Below are 12,173 nucleotides of genomic sequence, written 5' to 3'. Positions count from 1 at the left end.
TCCAGGATAATCAACTACTGAAAGAAATGAGAAAACCATGAATAATTCAGGATTTTACTTGCTTTAAGTAAAAAAGGGCCCTGCATGTAAATTTCAGATGAATCCCACATTCACTGAAAAATCAACTCATTTACTTTCAGAATAGTAAATGGAGAAAAAAATTTCCTTTTAGACTACTGCACTGTATACCTATTTTGCATCCTGTTGAAGGATTAACTGGCATAAACACCTCAGCCCCTTACCCCGAAGGTGTGAACAGCACTGTTAAGAGCCGCCTTCATCTCTGATTTTGCTTTTTTATTAAGTAAGCATACTTGCATAGACAAGATTGTAAAAAATTAGACAGCAGAATATATTAAACAATAAACAAGGATAATTAGATCACATTTGAATACCACTTTTTGTAACTCCAGTGAGAAGAAAGGAATAGAGTGACGAGGTGTCTGATGCTTTTGTCCCTGAATCTAACTCTATTAAGTCATTTACTCGCTTTCAAACTGCTACCAAAAAGTAAGATGGAAGAGTATCCCACATGATGCATGATTATCGTAGTTTTAAATTTGTCCTGAAATAGAGTTTTACAGCATACACTAAGGAAAGCAGCAGAGAACTTGCTACCACATCCCAGTGTCCTTTTACAGCAATCACCAAACCAGACCAGGAATGATCTCCTCTACCTCCTGTCTCTGACAGCAGGTCTGGTCAGGTACATCAGAGGCAACTACAGAAGCCTGCCCAGTCAGGATACAGTATTTTTGCTGATGAATTCTTCAGTTCACATCTCTACAGGATTTTACATTAAGAACAGGCATCCTGTGATGTGCCTTAACTATTAAACTGCTATGAAAAAGGTGGATGCAACTATCAACGTGAGAGGCTGCAGAACATTAAGTGCCATCAAGGAGTTAATCCTGATCTGACCACAGAAAGCCTTTCTTCTGAAGGTTTTCTTCAGGATTAAGGCCGCATCATTCTCTTAGTCACAATGGAGATTTGTCTTCTCCATGTCTACAACTCAAGGCAATTCCAGCCATGCCAAACAGCCCTTACTTCCGTGCCTAAAAACAGTCTTACTTCCAAATGGATGAGTCTTGTCACTTCTGTTAATTCTAAGTGTATTCAGGAGTATGATCTTGTTTGCAAACAGTCTGAATCAGTCTTAGAAACTCTGAAACCTAAACTTTTCTTAGCATCCTACCATTGGTGATACAACCTCATATCTGTTGCTGTAGCACTGGGATGCACGCAGGATCCAAGATAATGTACACTTTAGCAGCACAGGAAGTGAGAGGCATTAGTTCGGTCATATTCTTACTTCCTTTGGTTGCAGTCACTGCAGCTTAATGTTTTCTTTACAACATTTTAAAATATCTGGATTTTGGACAAAACTTGAGTTTTCACAATTATGATTTTAATCTGTTTTGCAAATATCTGTGCTCACATGAACACAAAGAGTCATTAAACATCTGAAATAGTTTCCCAACTACAGGATTCCTTAATATAAAGGTTATCATCTGCATCTTGAGACAAAAATGTATACAAACTTAATTCATGGGAGAGCGTCTGAGAAGGCATCCCATCAATGTATTTTAACACAGGTCTCCAACTGAGAAGGAACAAAACCTAAAATATATTCATGGGCTTCCTTATTCAGAACTAAGCCATTCTACTCTGGAATGTAAATCCACAGGTAGTATCTCAAAGTGAGTATTTTGCTGATTGCAAGTTGACCATAATGACCATTATGACAAATGCCTAAGTCAGGTGAACGGCAAGTCATAACAGCAATCAACAGCACTTTTAAAGTTTCTATTTGTTGTTTAAAACCAAACAGAAAAAACCCTGTCTGTTAGCTGAGGATAAGGGCATCTAAAAGAAGGTCAAAGAATACTTTAATAAATGAAGATAAAGGGCTCTCATCCCCTTAATCTCCCCTCATGCAAAAGTGTGGCAGGTAGGAAGGAATGACAGAGGATTCCAGCATGTGTGTATCACGTGGCAGCTTCTTCAAGCAGGAAAAGGTAGGCAGTACACAACCCATTTCACAGTCAGTATTTTATCTGCATCTCCGACTGCTTAGAAATTCTACCATACAGATAAGGAAGAAAGGGTGGCTGCCTAGGAGAGCTTCCTGCTGTAAACTGTCTGCAGCTGCCCCCTTGTGTATCATCTGGTACTCACTGTCAAATGTTAATAGCCTCCGTCACTTAAGCTATGGATAAAATAGGACAACCGAAAATTATAGGCCCATTAACAGAGAGAAAGAGTTCTAGATGCCCTAAAATACAGAAAAGGACCACTTGGGGGGGGGGGAAGAAAAAAGATATACAAATTCCATTATCTTGTTTCTGTCACTCTTCCTTGTACATGCTTAAAAGAAGAAAAAGTATGTAGAGGCATACATGCTGGATATTTTTTCCTGTAAACACATCAGGCAGTCTCCAGAGCATAAATGGACTATTACTCCATTTCACCCGTAGAGCTAAACAAAAAGGCCAGCTGCTTATGGATTTGACTCACTGAACTCAAAAAGCTGCAGTGACTCATATGTTCCCTACACTCCCTGTGGGGTTGTCATAGTAATGATTTCTCCCTGTCGTTTTTCACTTTACCACATGACTCCATGGGATGGACTGTGCTTAGCTTAGCATGGGTAAGTATATAGTATATATACAGTACGCAAGGGAATGGCATTGCAACTTTTGCTTTTTCCCTCACTGCAGTAGAAAACAGCCCTCCATTTAAACTGCAGCCTGTTAGAATAGCACTGGAGTTCCTAAAAGAAGTGAGGCAGTTACTATAGGCACCTCAGCTGGCCCAAAGCAAAAGAGAAAACCCAATTTACAGGCCACAATCAATTCATACACCCCCAAGGAAGGTTAAATACCTAATTTATACTCAGGTATGTTCTTACATACATACTCCAAAGTATAAGTGACTTGCTATTTGCCTTTAGGCATAAGCTCATGATTTTCTCCAGTCTTTTGTAGGAGGCATATCAACTTCACAAACTGCTGAGGGTGATGGTAGCTGGTACAGTTGCACCTTCACTGTGGTTCAGGGCTTTGCATTAGTTCACTTGTTAACTGAAAGGAAATCAGTGATACAGGGTCAAGATATTTTCTAGCATCATGTTTTTATTTACCCTGTACAGAACGACTTAGAAGCAGCACATGGACAATTTCTTGCAGAAGCTGCAATTACGGTGTGAGCCCTTTCAGCAGTTTAATATGCTGGTATTGTCAGACCTTTCTTGTCTTAGCCCCTAACTTTCTTATCTTGGAATTGCCCAGACCAAAGTTATTAAAGTATGTACCCTGGGCATAACTGTTCTTCAGAAAAAAGGAACTTCAGGTAGGTTTGCCTGGAGTTAGTTTTTGACTGAAGGAAAGCACTTAACCAACGCAAATTCTCTCAGTGATCAGCAGCATATAATTATTCTGTGGGTTGCCACATGGGTTTAACACTGAAGTTTCACAGTGAGGGCTTGCTGTTCACAATTTTTTTTTTTTTAGACTGAGCATTTACTATGGAACTCACACAAAAAAGTCTCATCTGTCCATTTAAAATAAATAAATGAAGCATTAAATTTTCTCTCACTAACTCTGCTTTCTTTTAACTGAAACAGTTGTGAAACTCCTGTGTCAGAAAAGAAAACATCAGGGCAAAGCTGGAGAAATATAAGGAAAATGGGTTTAGTTACTGAAAGATAGAATCATACATTTCAGGAAAAGAAAGGGCCTTCATGGGTCATATAGCTTATAACCCTAGACAACAGGATGGTTGCTGCATGGTCTTTAATGTGTTTTCATTCTTTTTTTTTTTTTTTTTTTTTTAAATACTCCAAAGAGACAGCATCTCATCAAACCATCCATGATAAATTCCTCTTTGTCCACTTAATTTACTACAGAGCTGGAAACCATTTCGTAATGTTTGCAAACTTTCCCTTCATTTACTATCTTATCTTTAAAATAATTTAAATAAAGTTCCTTTCTTTTCTGATTGTAAAGTATATTCTGACTTCAAACTACAGTGGAAGCTGCACCAAGTAGCTTCCATGTTTCTCACATGAGAGTATTTGTGATCTGGAGTTCATGAACTGTGTTGCAGTTTGATACAATAAACGGTACTTTGGCACATTCCTTGCAGAAGGATGAGCAATAACAGACTTACTTATTCAAGCATATTACTGAACAAATTCACCCCAAAGTTACTTATTTAATTCTACATAACCATTTTCAAAATATTAGTTCGGAGTTTTCCTGTCATTCTCATTAAAAAATGTTTCCCTAAATACCAAATGTTGCAGACAAGCAAGATTTAAGAGTCAAAAGGCAGTATCCAAAGCCAGACATTTTCAGATTTCTGAAAGATTTAGAAGCTGCACACTGGCAGTTTACTTCACAAGTGATCACTGGTTCATAAACTGAAAACTACAGTTTCATAGTCACCTACAGTCAGCAATTAATCCAGTATAATGATAGCTATTACTAATAATGGAACAAGAAGTGGTAAAAATGGAAAAGGTATCATTAGCAGATTAAAGTAATCTATTCAGGCAGTAGAACACAGCTCAAAGTTTCTACCCTTAAGCAACCATGTTTGAAATTTAGAGACTCGGTGTAACTTGTAGATGTCTACATATTAAATTATTGTTGCATAAAGACAATAAATCAGGTTTTACAATCCATCAGAATTTAAAATCAACTGTTATTAATAAATGAAAAAAGCACAGAAATTGGTAAATTAAGAAGGTCTAGAATAAAAAGGAAAGAAAAAGCGTAAGAAAAGCAAATAACACTGAATTATTCAAACTTACAAACATCAGACTATGAGTTGGTCATATTAGACTAAGCTTTCCTAACTTCTTATATAAAAATCTTTGCCTCTAGTTATTAAATCAGGAGATACTATCTCCAGGCTTTTGAGAAGCTTCGTGCTATTCTGGTAGCCTAGCTCTTAAATAGAATTACAAGAATCTTCCAAGATTACTAACGTTTTGTGGATCCAGATCTCCAATATTATACATCATAATATAGACAACAAATAAGGACAAACATTATTCAAAGTCTTCAGGAACAGAATGAAAAACACACACACACATAGTTTACCACTTTGGTGCTTGAAAAAATACATCAGTTGCCTCTAAGAAAATTTGCTTAGAAAAGATTAATGTATCAAGCTGCTTCTTAAGCCAGACTTGAGAGAGGAGACGCAACAGCTGCCGATGAGTGCTGCAGTCATTTTGCAGCACACCTCTACACTTGGTGTTCCCAATGAAAAGAATGAAGTGTCCTACAGCACTTCATGTGATGTAGCCACCCTCAAAGTGGATACACTATCACTAAACAAGGTAATTTGAACATCAGATTAAAGCATAAACAGGGAGAAAACATCAGTTCCACTTCTAAAAGACTGGGAAACTCAAGTGTGAGAGGGAAAAGTACTGAACACTAGCATGGGCTTTCTGTTTTGTTCTGAGATGTGCTTACAGCAGATAGCAGTGTCTGAAGCAAGTAGTTTAAACTACAGCTTCGTATTTTTGCTTATGAAGGACTTCATCTTTTTGGCCACATATTTCAATCATTACTGTAAACTCAGCACCTGAAAAACACACATACTGCATACATGTAAACAGTCTTAGAAACATTCTGACAGAATTAGAGGGAAAAAACCCAACTTGTAGGTGTGCATTTATTGTATTTCAGCATGAAAGTCATTGGTTTCTTTAATTGCCTGTTTGCATGAACAACTTTCTCCCAGTTTTGAAAACATAACCTACTTTTGTTTGCAGGCTTCATGGAATATTGCAGTTAGTATGTTTGTTGCCCCCAATGCAAAGTGTTCCTTCTCTGTTGACTGACATTAATACAATAAACATGGAACAGTTACTTTTTCTTTGCTTCCTATATTATTCAAATATCGTAACTGAAACCTTACAAAACCTGGCATGCTATTAGACTCAGACACCATAAATCATGACCCAAAATGTTTTTGAGACATAATCACCCGAAGGTAAATATTCCACATAAAGCCCCATAATCCAAATTTCAGAATTAATTACTTTTGTCATTTGTGACAGGCGTTATGAATCTGAGTTAATTATATTAAGAATGTCTGTAAACAGAGTAACAGCTCAAAGGAAATGCATCTTTTTGATAAAACTTCCCATGCGTTTTTGATGCTGAAACATAGGGTCTGGTTGGGGAACAAAGCTAAATCTACCCAGAAAATTAATTACATAATATGGACTTATTGCCTCCACTGGGTTAATATGTTTAAAAGACTGGCTGATAACAGACTGTCATAAGAAAACTGACCTGTTTGATTGAAAATGCCAGAACAAACAATACTGCTATCTTAATAAGCATATGGTCACCAGTCCTAGAGGAACAACACAACTCAGGAACAGCACTGACAGTATTTATCAGCTTCAAGGCTGGCAAAACAACAGTTTCTCTTCGAGAAAGGATGCAAGTCTCCAAAACTCCTTCTACTAGAACACAAGCACAGCAATCACTCTGAGGTACAGAAAATGAAGATTTATTCATACCAGTATATTTAGAAATCCTTCCATAGTAAAAGCATATGATGGGCTAAGACTGGTCAAATAAACATTTACAACGATTTCAGAAATTTGTCATTGTTTCAAACCATGCCATCAGCACATAATATTTTGTCTTGGACAAACATTTCAAGATTTCACTCCTTAGAGCAAGCAGAGAATTTTTTTTATAACTGAATAACTAAAGTGCAGTTACTTGAAATTATTTATCAATCCTCACAGCAAATGTTTATTTTAGTAAGTATTTTAATTAGGTCCCATTTTAATTTATTTGGCAACTGACTTAGCTAACTGATTTGGGGAGTTAGCCTAACCCTTTCCAAGCATCGTGCTGGAACTTTATAGTAAATTATAAACACTCAAGTCCTCAAATAAAAGTTTGTGGAAACTGCATTAACGTTTACAAGCATATTAGTCAAATTAAGATCACAAACTCTAAGACAAAACATTAGATGCCCTAGATATGGGGCATATCCCTAGATATGGGATCCAAAATGATGAAGCATCAAGGTTCACAGAGGTTCAGTGCTATCTATGTGACATAAAGATCAGGTGTGTAAGATCCAAACTGCAAAACACCGGAAATCACAGAACAGACTCAGATTAAGTTCCTTAGTGTGAGATACTCTATAGAGAGCCCAACTGCACAAGCCATAGTTATGTTCCGCTATCCACAGAAATGTCACTGCTAGGTTTTAGAGGTGCAGAACATATAGGAAACAGTCTGAACTTTAAACTGATGATTGCCTTAAACTGTTCAGATTCAAGTGATACCAGAGAGCGCACCAGCAAACTGCCAGTCCTCTTGCACAATATAAATGAGATTTGAGGCAAATCAGTTCACTTTAGTTTTGGCTTAATTTATTTTAATTTTCTTCTATTGTGCAATATCTTTCCCTCATTTCCTCCTTCCTTAAGTGGGAAATACACGATATTCAATAATGGCTACTAGTCAACTTGAGAGTAAACTAAACTTATTTGGGCTTCATTAAAACAAAATCCAAAGGCCATTTCTAAGAAATTAGTGGAACAGTCAGGTAATTTACTTTCTAATTTTTTTTACACTAATGTAAAATAAAACTACTCAGACCTTTTCAGGTGATGACTGAGACCTCAGTTTCTGTGACAATGTTACGATTTCCATAACGGAAACAGAATCAGGGTAGGAATCAGATGACGTAGGGATTTTTACAATAAATTCCAAGAGCATTGGCCAGTGGCATCTGGTTATCATCAAGTTTCTCCTACCTTCTGCAAAAATTATTTGACTGTTCCTATATGTCAAAAAGTTCCTAGTAGGTTGCTTATTTGTATAAAGCAATGTATTATTGATCAAAGTCAATGATTGTTGCCAAAATAACTCTTCCAAGTGATGCAAAACAATTGTATTAGGTTACCTGGACATATTTTCTTAAAGTGCAGAATCTTATCAGTTTCTGTAATTCATAACAGGCATTAAGGTTTTGTCTCTTTTGAAAGTTAGAAAATTTACAGTTTTGATTAATTTTGTTTTAATTAGTATTAAATCCTGGATCCTGAGGGAATATCAGAACCGATTTTTTGAAGCTTGTAATTGCAGTATGTAAAAAAAAAAAAATCTAATTTTTTCTTTAGACAGTTCATTCCTAAGAAGAACACATATAGAACATTTTCAAGCCTGTTTTATACTTTATACTCAGGACCATTTCAAGGATTTCCTAAAGCATTTTAAAATCCTTTCTGTAAGGAAGGATTTTTTCACGGAAAATAAAAAAAAAACACACTCTGCATTTAAGACCTTTTTGAAGGGAATATGTAATGACATAGTTTCAGCGTATACACAGAAACAAGTCAGTTTAGAATCTACCCTGAAATTTCTACAGGGTGCTTGCACGTTGGCCATATTTACATGATTTGACGTGTAAAGTTCCAATACATGTTTGGACAGGATTTGGTCTTTTTGCTCACAAAAGATGAAATGGTACACCTGTACAAACAGATACATACATGTAAACCTCTAAGCCCTTCACATGACTATGAAGAACTAAAAAAAAAAAAACAGCGGGGCCGAGCACACAAAGAAAGATGGGAGTAAAAGATATTAACAGAGTCTGCCTGCCTTCTTTTTCAATCACTGCTTATTCATCTTCTCTCTTTCCCATTGCAGAAAGTATAAAACTGTTCATCTCAGGAATACACTTTTTATGAAGTAGCAAGGATAGCAGTCTAGGAAACTGCAGAAAAGTACACCGAATCTGTAAATTACAACGATTCTTGCTTTGTGAACCTGAAAACACCGCAATGAAGTGTATATCTCTCAAACCAGAAACCTTTTTCCAATGCTTCCCTCTCCAAAGATGACCTATTAATCCCTGGCTACTGTCAAGAAAGATTCTCTCCAATTTGTTACTATTTGCTTTTTCAACCTATATTTTACAACAAGCTGGGACAGCTCATTGAGCAGGCTTACTCATCAAGATTTTCAAGTACCAAAGATCAAACTTCTAGACCCCGAGCTTAAGCTCTCTCATCAGCAGAAGTTAATTATATTGGCTGTGCCTCAGTGACAAGAAATACGTATGTAAAACAGGACACACAAAATTTATAAGATACATATAAATATACTTCAGTGTTGTAAGATCAGCTGCTGCCCTTATGCTGTTGTTTTTTCCAGCCTCTAATGGTGTACTCACAATAGGTTTAGGGCAGTGGATTCCTTTTCTCCATCTTTGCTTAGGGACTTGCAAATACTTTATTATGAGAGTTGTTTCAATGTCTAAACTATTTTTGGAATATATGACACATTGAAGTAAGCCAAAGCATGAACCGTATTAGGAGAATTAATCAAAGAAGAGGAGAATGACTTTTCAGGAATGATGAACAGCTTTTCTCATTTGAGAGCATGCATCATTAAGGCATCTGGTCAGGTACAGAGCAGTGCATATGCAAAAGGCTTCATTGTAGAGATCACTTTAATGATACTGTCAATATGGAGGCGGGAGAAAATTTAGTAAAGCACAGGGGGTGAGCGAGAAACGTGATTCAGATTAACAATTAAGGAAGGCCAGTCTCAGAGCCTCGCTTTTAAAACATAACAGCCTAGTATTTTCTCTGAATACTTTGCGCGTCATATTGTACTAGCATCACTAAAATCACTAGCATAGCGCAATGGATTCACCACACTATCTCCCCTTCAGCAGACGTGTTTCAAATGGTAATTCCATTTTCTGGAATTAAAGACAGACTTTTCAGGAAACAGCACATAGAAATCTACAGATTTTCTATTTTGAAAGATAACAGAGTTTCTAAAAAATCAGTATGATCTTGTTATAGGCTGTTAAATTTTATTTCCATCCAAGATAAGTTCAGCCATTAGAAACAAGCATTATTTGTTCGAGAAAATAGCCTTCTCAACAAAATTTTCTTTTTCACATATGAAATTTCCTTTTTTAAGTAGATAAAAGCTTTTGGAATAAATCACCAATGGGGAAACTATGGCTTTTGAAAAGTATTGAGGATTTAAAAAAAAAAATATCTGTAATTTCCAGTTATAAAAACATACAATTAATTTTAACAATTGACAAGTAGATTATTTTTGTGCTACTGTCAGTGATGGGATTACAATTTATTTTATTAGGTTACAAAGTGCAGAGGTACCAAAGATTATAGCCCATAAATAAAACACAAGCTTTGTCTTTGGAGAACAAAGGCTATTACCAGATAATTGAAAAATGCTTTAGTCACTAACTAAAAGCTTTTTATTCACCTGCCAGGCAATACACAAAAGACTAACCTGATCTCTAGTCTCACCTTAAAGGAACAGCTACCTTTCCTAATATTGAGCTGTTCCGTGACTTTGCTTGTTTGAAGTGTTGCAGAAGGACTGGTTGCAATTCAAAGACTTTGTGAGTACTAAAACAATATTCCAAAGTGGTACTAGGAAGCTGTTCCACGAGTTCTCCTTCGAAGAAACAGGAAAAGCACTCCAGCTTTCAAAATCCACTCTTATTTCAATTAGCAGTAACACACAGTTTCAACTTTTTTCAGTGCTTTATCTTATGTCCCACAAAGGTGCAGATTATAGAAATATAGGATGTGTTAACTGCTCTAGGGCATATATGACATTAATAATGATCTTAGGTGTACCATTTAGAAAAAATCCACATGCTTTAGATTACACATCAAACTCCATCTCTGTCTGTGGTATCTGATCAAACTTCATTGAAACTGGACAGCTTACTCATCCTTCATTTAAGTAGCTGTCAAAAGCAACACAGAAGCATGTTACTACCCCAAAATGTAAAACTACTCAGGTATTTGGATGTTATTCAAAGGACTTCCCTGCTGTTCCTGAGTGCAAGAGAGACATTTTGATTCCGGCTAAATATCGTAGGTGTCAGAGGTAAGAATCTATCTGGCTTAATTCCTCCTGCTTCAATTGCATTTTGGCTGCACAAGTTAAAATATCAGAAACTAATACATAATTCAAATGAAATCAATCAAGCAAGAACTAACCCTTTCTGGAAAACTGAGCCAGGTCACTCTTGGCTGGTCATGCAGACTATTTGTATCTGAAATCACCATGTTGAGGAACTTACTCTGAACAAGCCAGTGGAAAGAAGTACGCATAAGCCATACAGGATTTGAGCTAGCTTTCACTTCTCAAAGTTGCTAAATTAATAGTCACACAATGTTATTATTGCTAGTGTCCGAAAAATCATGTATTAAGCTTGTTGGCAGAACTCATGATTTTGCGATGCTAACAGTAATATTGTACCTGCGTAACGTGCTATTCTAAGCTCAGCTCGTCAATAATACCATCATCAAGAAGCATAACAAACTTTATATTCCTTAGGTTCCATCTTTTTCATAACTATTTCAAGCAATTTCTAAGAACTTCTCATTAAGATTACAAAAAAATTATTCTTCTTCTTATGTACTCCTTGCTCCATATATTAGACTTTTTTTTTTTTTTTTAATATTGTGTTCTCAGTGATCAATGGCAGATAAAAATATGAAAGAGTGTGTCATGCTTCCAGCAGACAATTTAGTGAGCGTTTTGGGGCAGCAAGCTCCTGGTCTCTCCAGCTAACCTCTGAAGATTAGATGCTACTGTAATGATGAGAAAGCTACTGTTCATCATCAGAAATCTATAGGTCCAGTTGGAGAGAGAAAGTTTTGGAATAATTTGCATTTTTGTTTTCACTTTGAACAAGTTAAGAAGGATAAAATAGCTGTAAGCAGCTGAAAAGTGATGGACAGGTAGCTTGTAAAGTATCATCATGCAGAGATCAGGACAACACTAAGTGCAGCTAGGAGTCTGGGTGACTTGTAAGATGAAACAGAGCGATAATGGTGTCAGTGCCTCAGCCTGCAGATTATTTATGACATCTTCAATATCTTTGAAAACATGCTCCTCCATGCCATTTTCAACTGAAGCCAGGCTACAATATTTTATGCTTGAAAACAAAGGTAAAGAAGATTAAAAAATCATTTACATCTTCTTTACAAAGATCCTCAATATTTCTACAGACTCTGTAGTATTCTTTAAATACATCCTGTGTTCCTGAAAGTCAGAAATCTAAAGATACTAAATCACAGAAGTCGGTAGACAAAATAGCCCACCAAT

The 12,173-nt window shown here is 36.3% G+C and overlaps 1 long non-coding RNA gene across 1 annotated transcript in view; it reads right to left on the bottom strand.

Annotated features, from left to right (window-relative positions):
* Positions 1-12,173, bottom strand: part of LOC142088155 (uncharacterized) — a 156,062-nt gene that overhangs the window by 63,581 nt on the left and 80,308 nt on the right. The gene's annotated exons all lie outside the window — the stretch shown is intronic.

Source organism: Calonectris borealis, chromosome 14 (assembly GCF_964195595.1).
Source record: "Calonectris borealis chromosome 14, bCalBor7.hap1.2, whole genome shotgun sequence".
Taxonomy (NCBI): Eukaryota; Metazoa; Chordata; class Aves; order Procellariiformes; family Procellariidae; genus Calonectris; species Calonectris borealis.
Note: the sequence above shows the minus strand (reverse complement) of the source record. Positions and strands in the feature narration are given on the sequence as shown.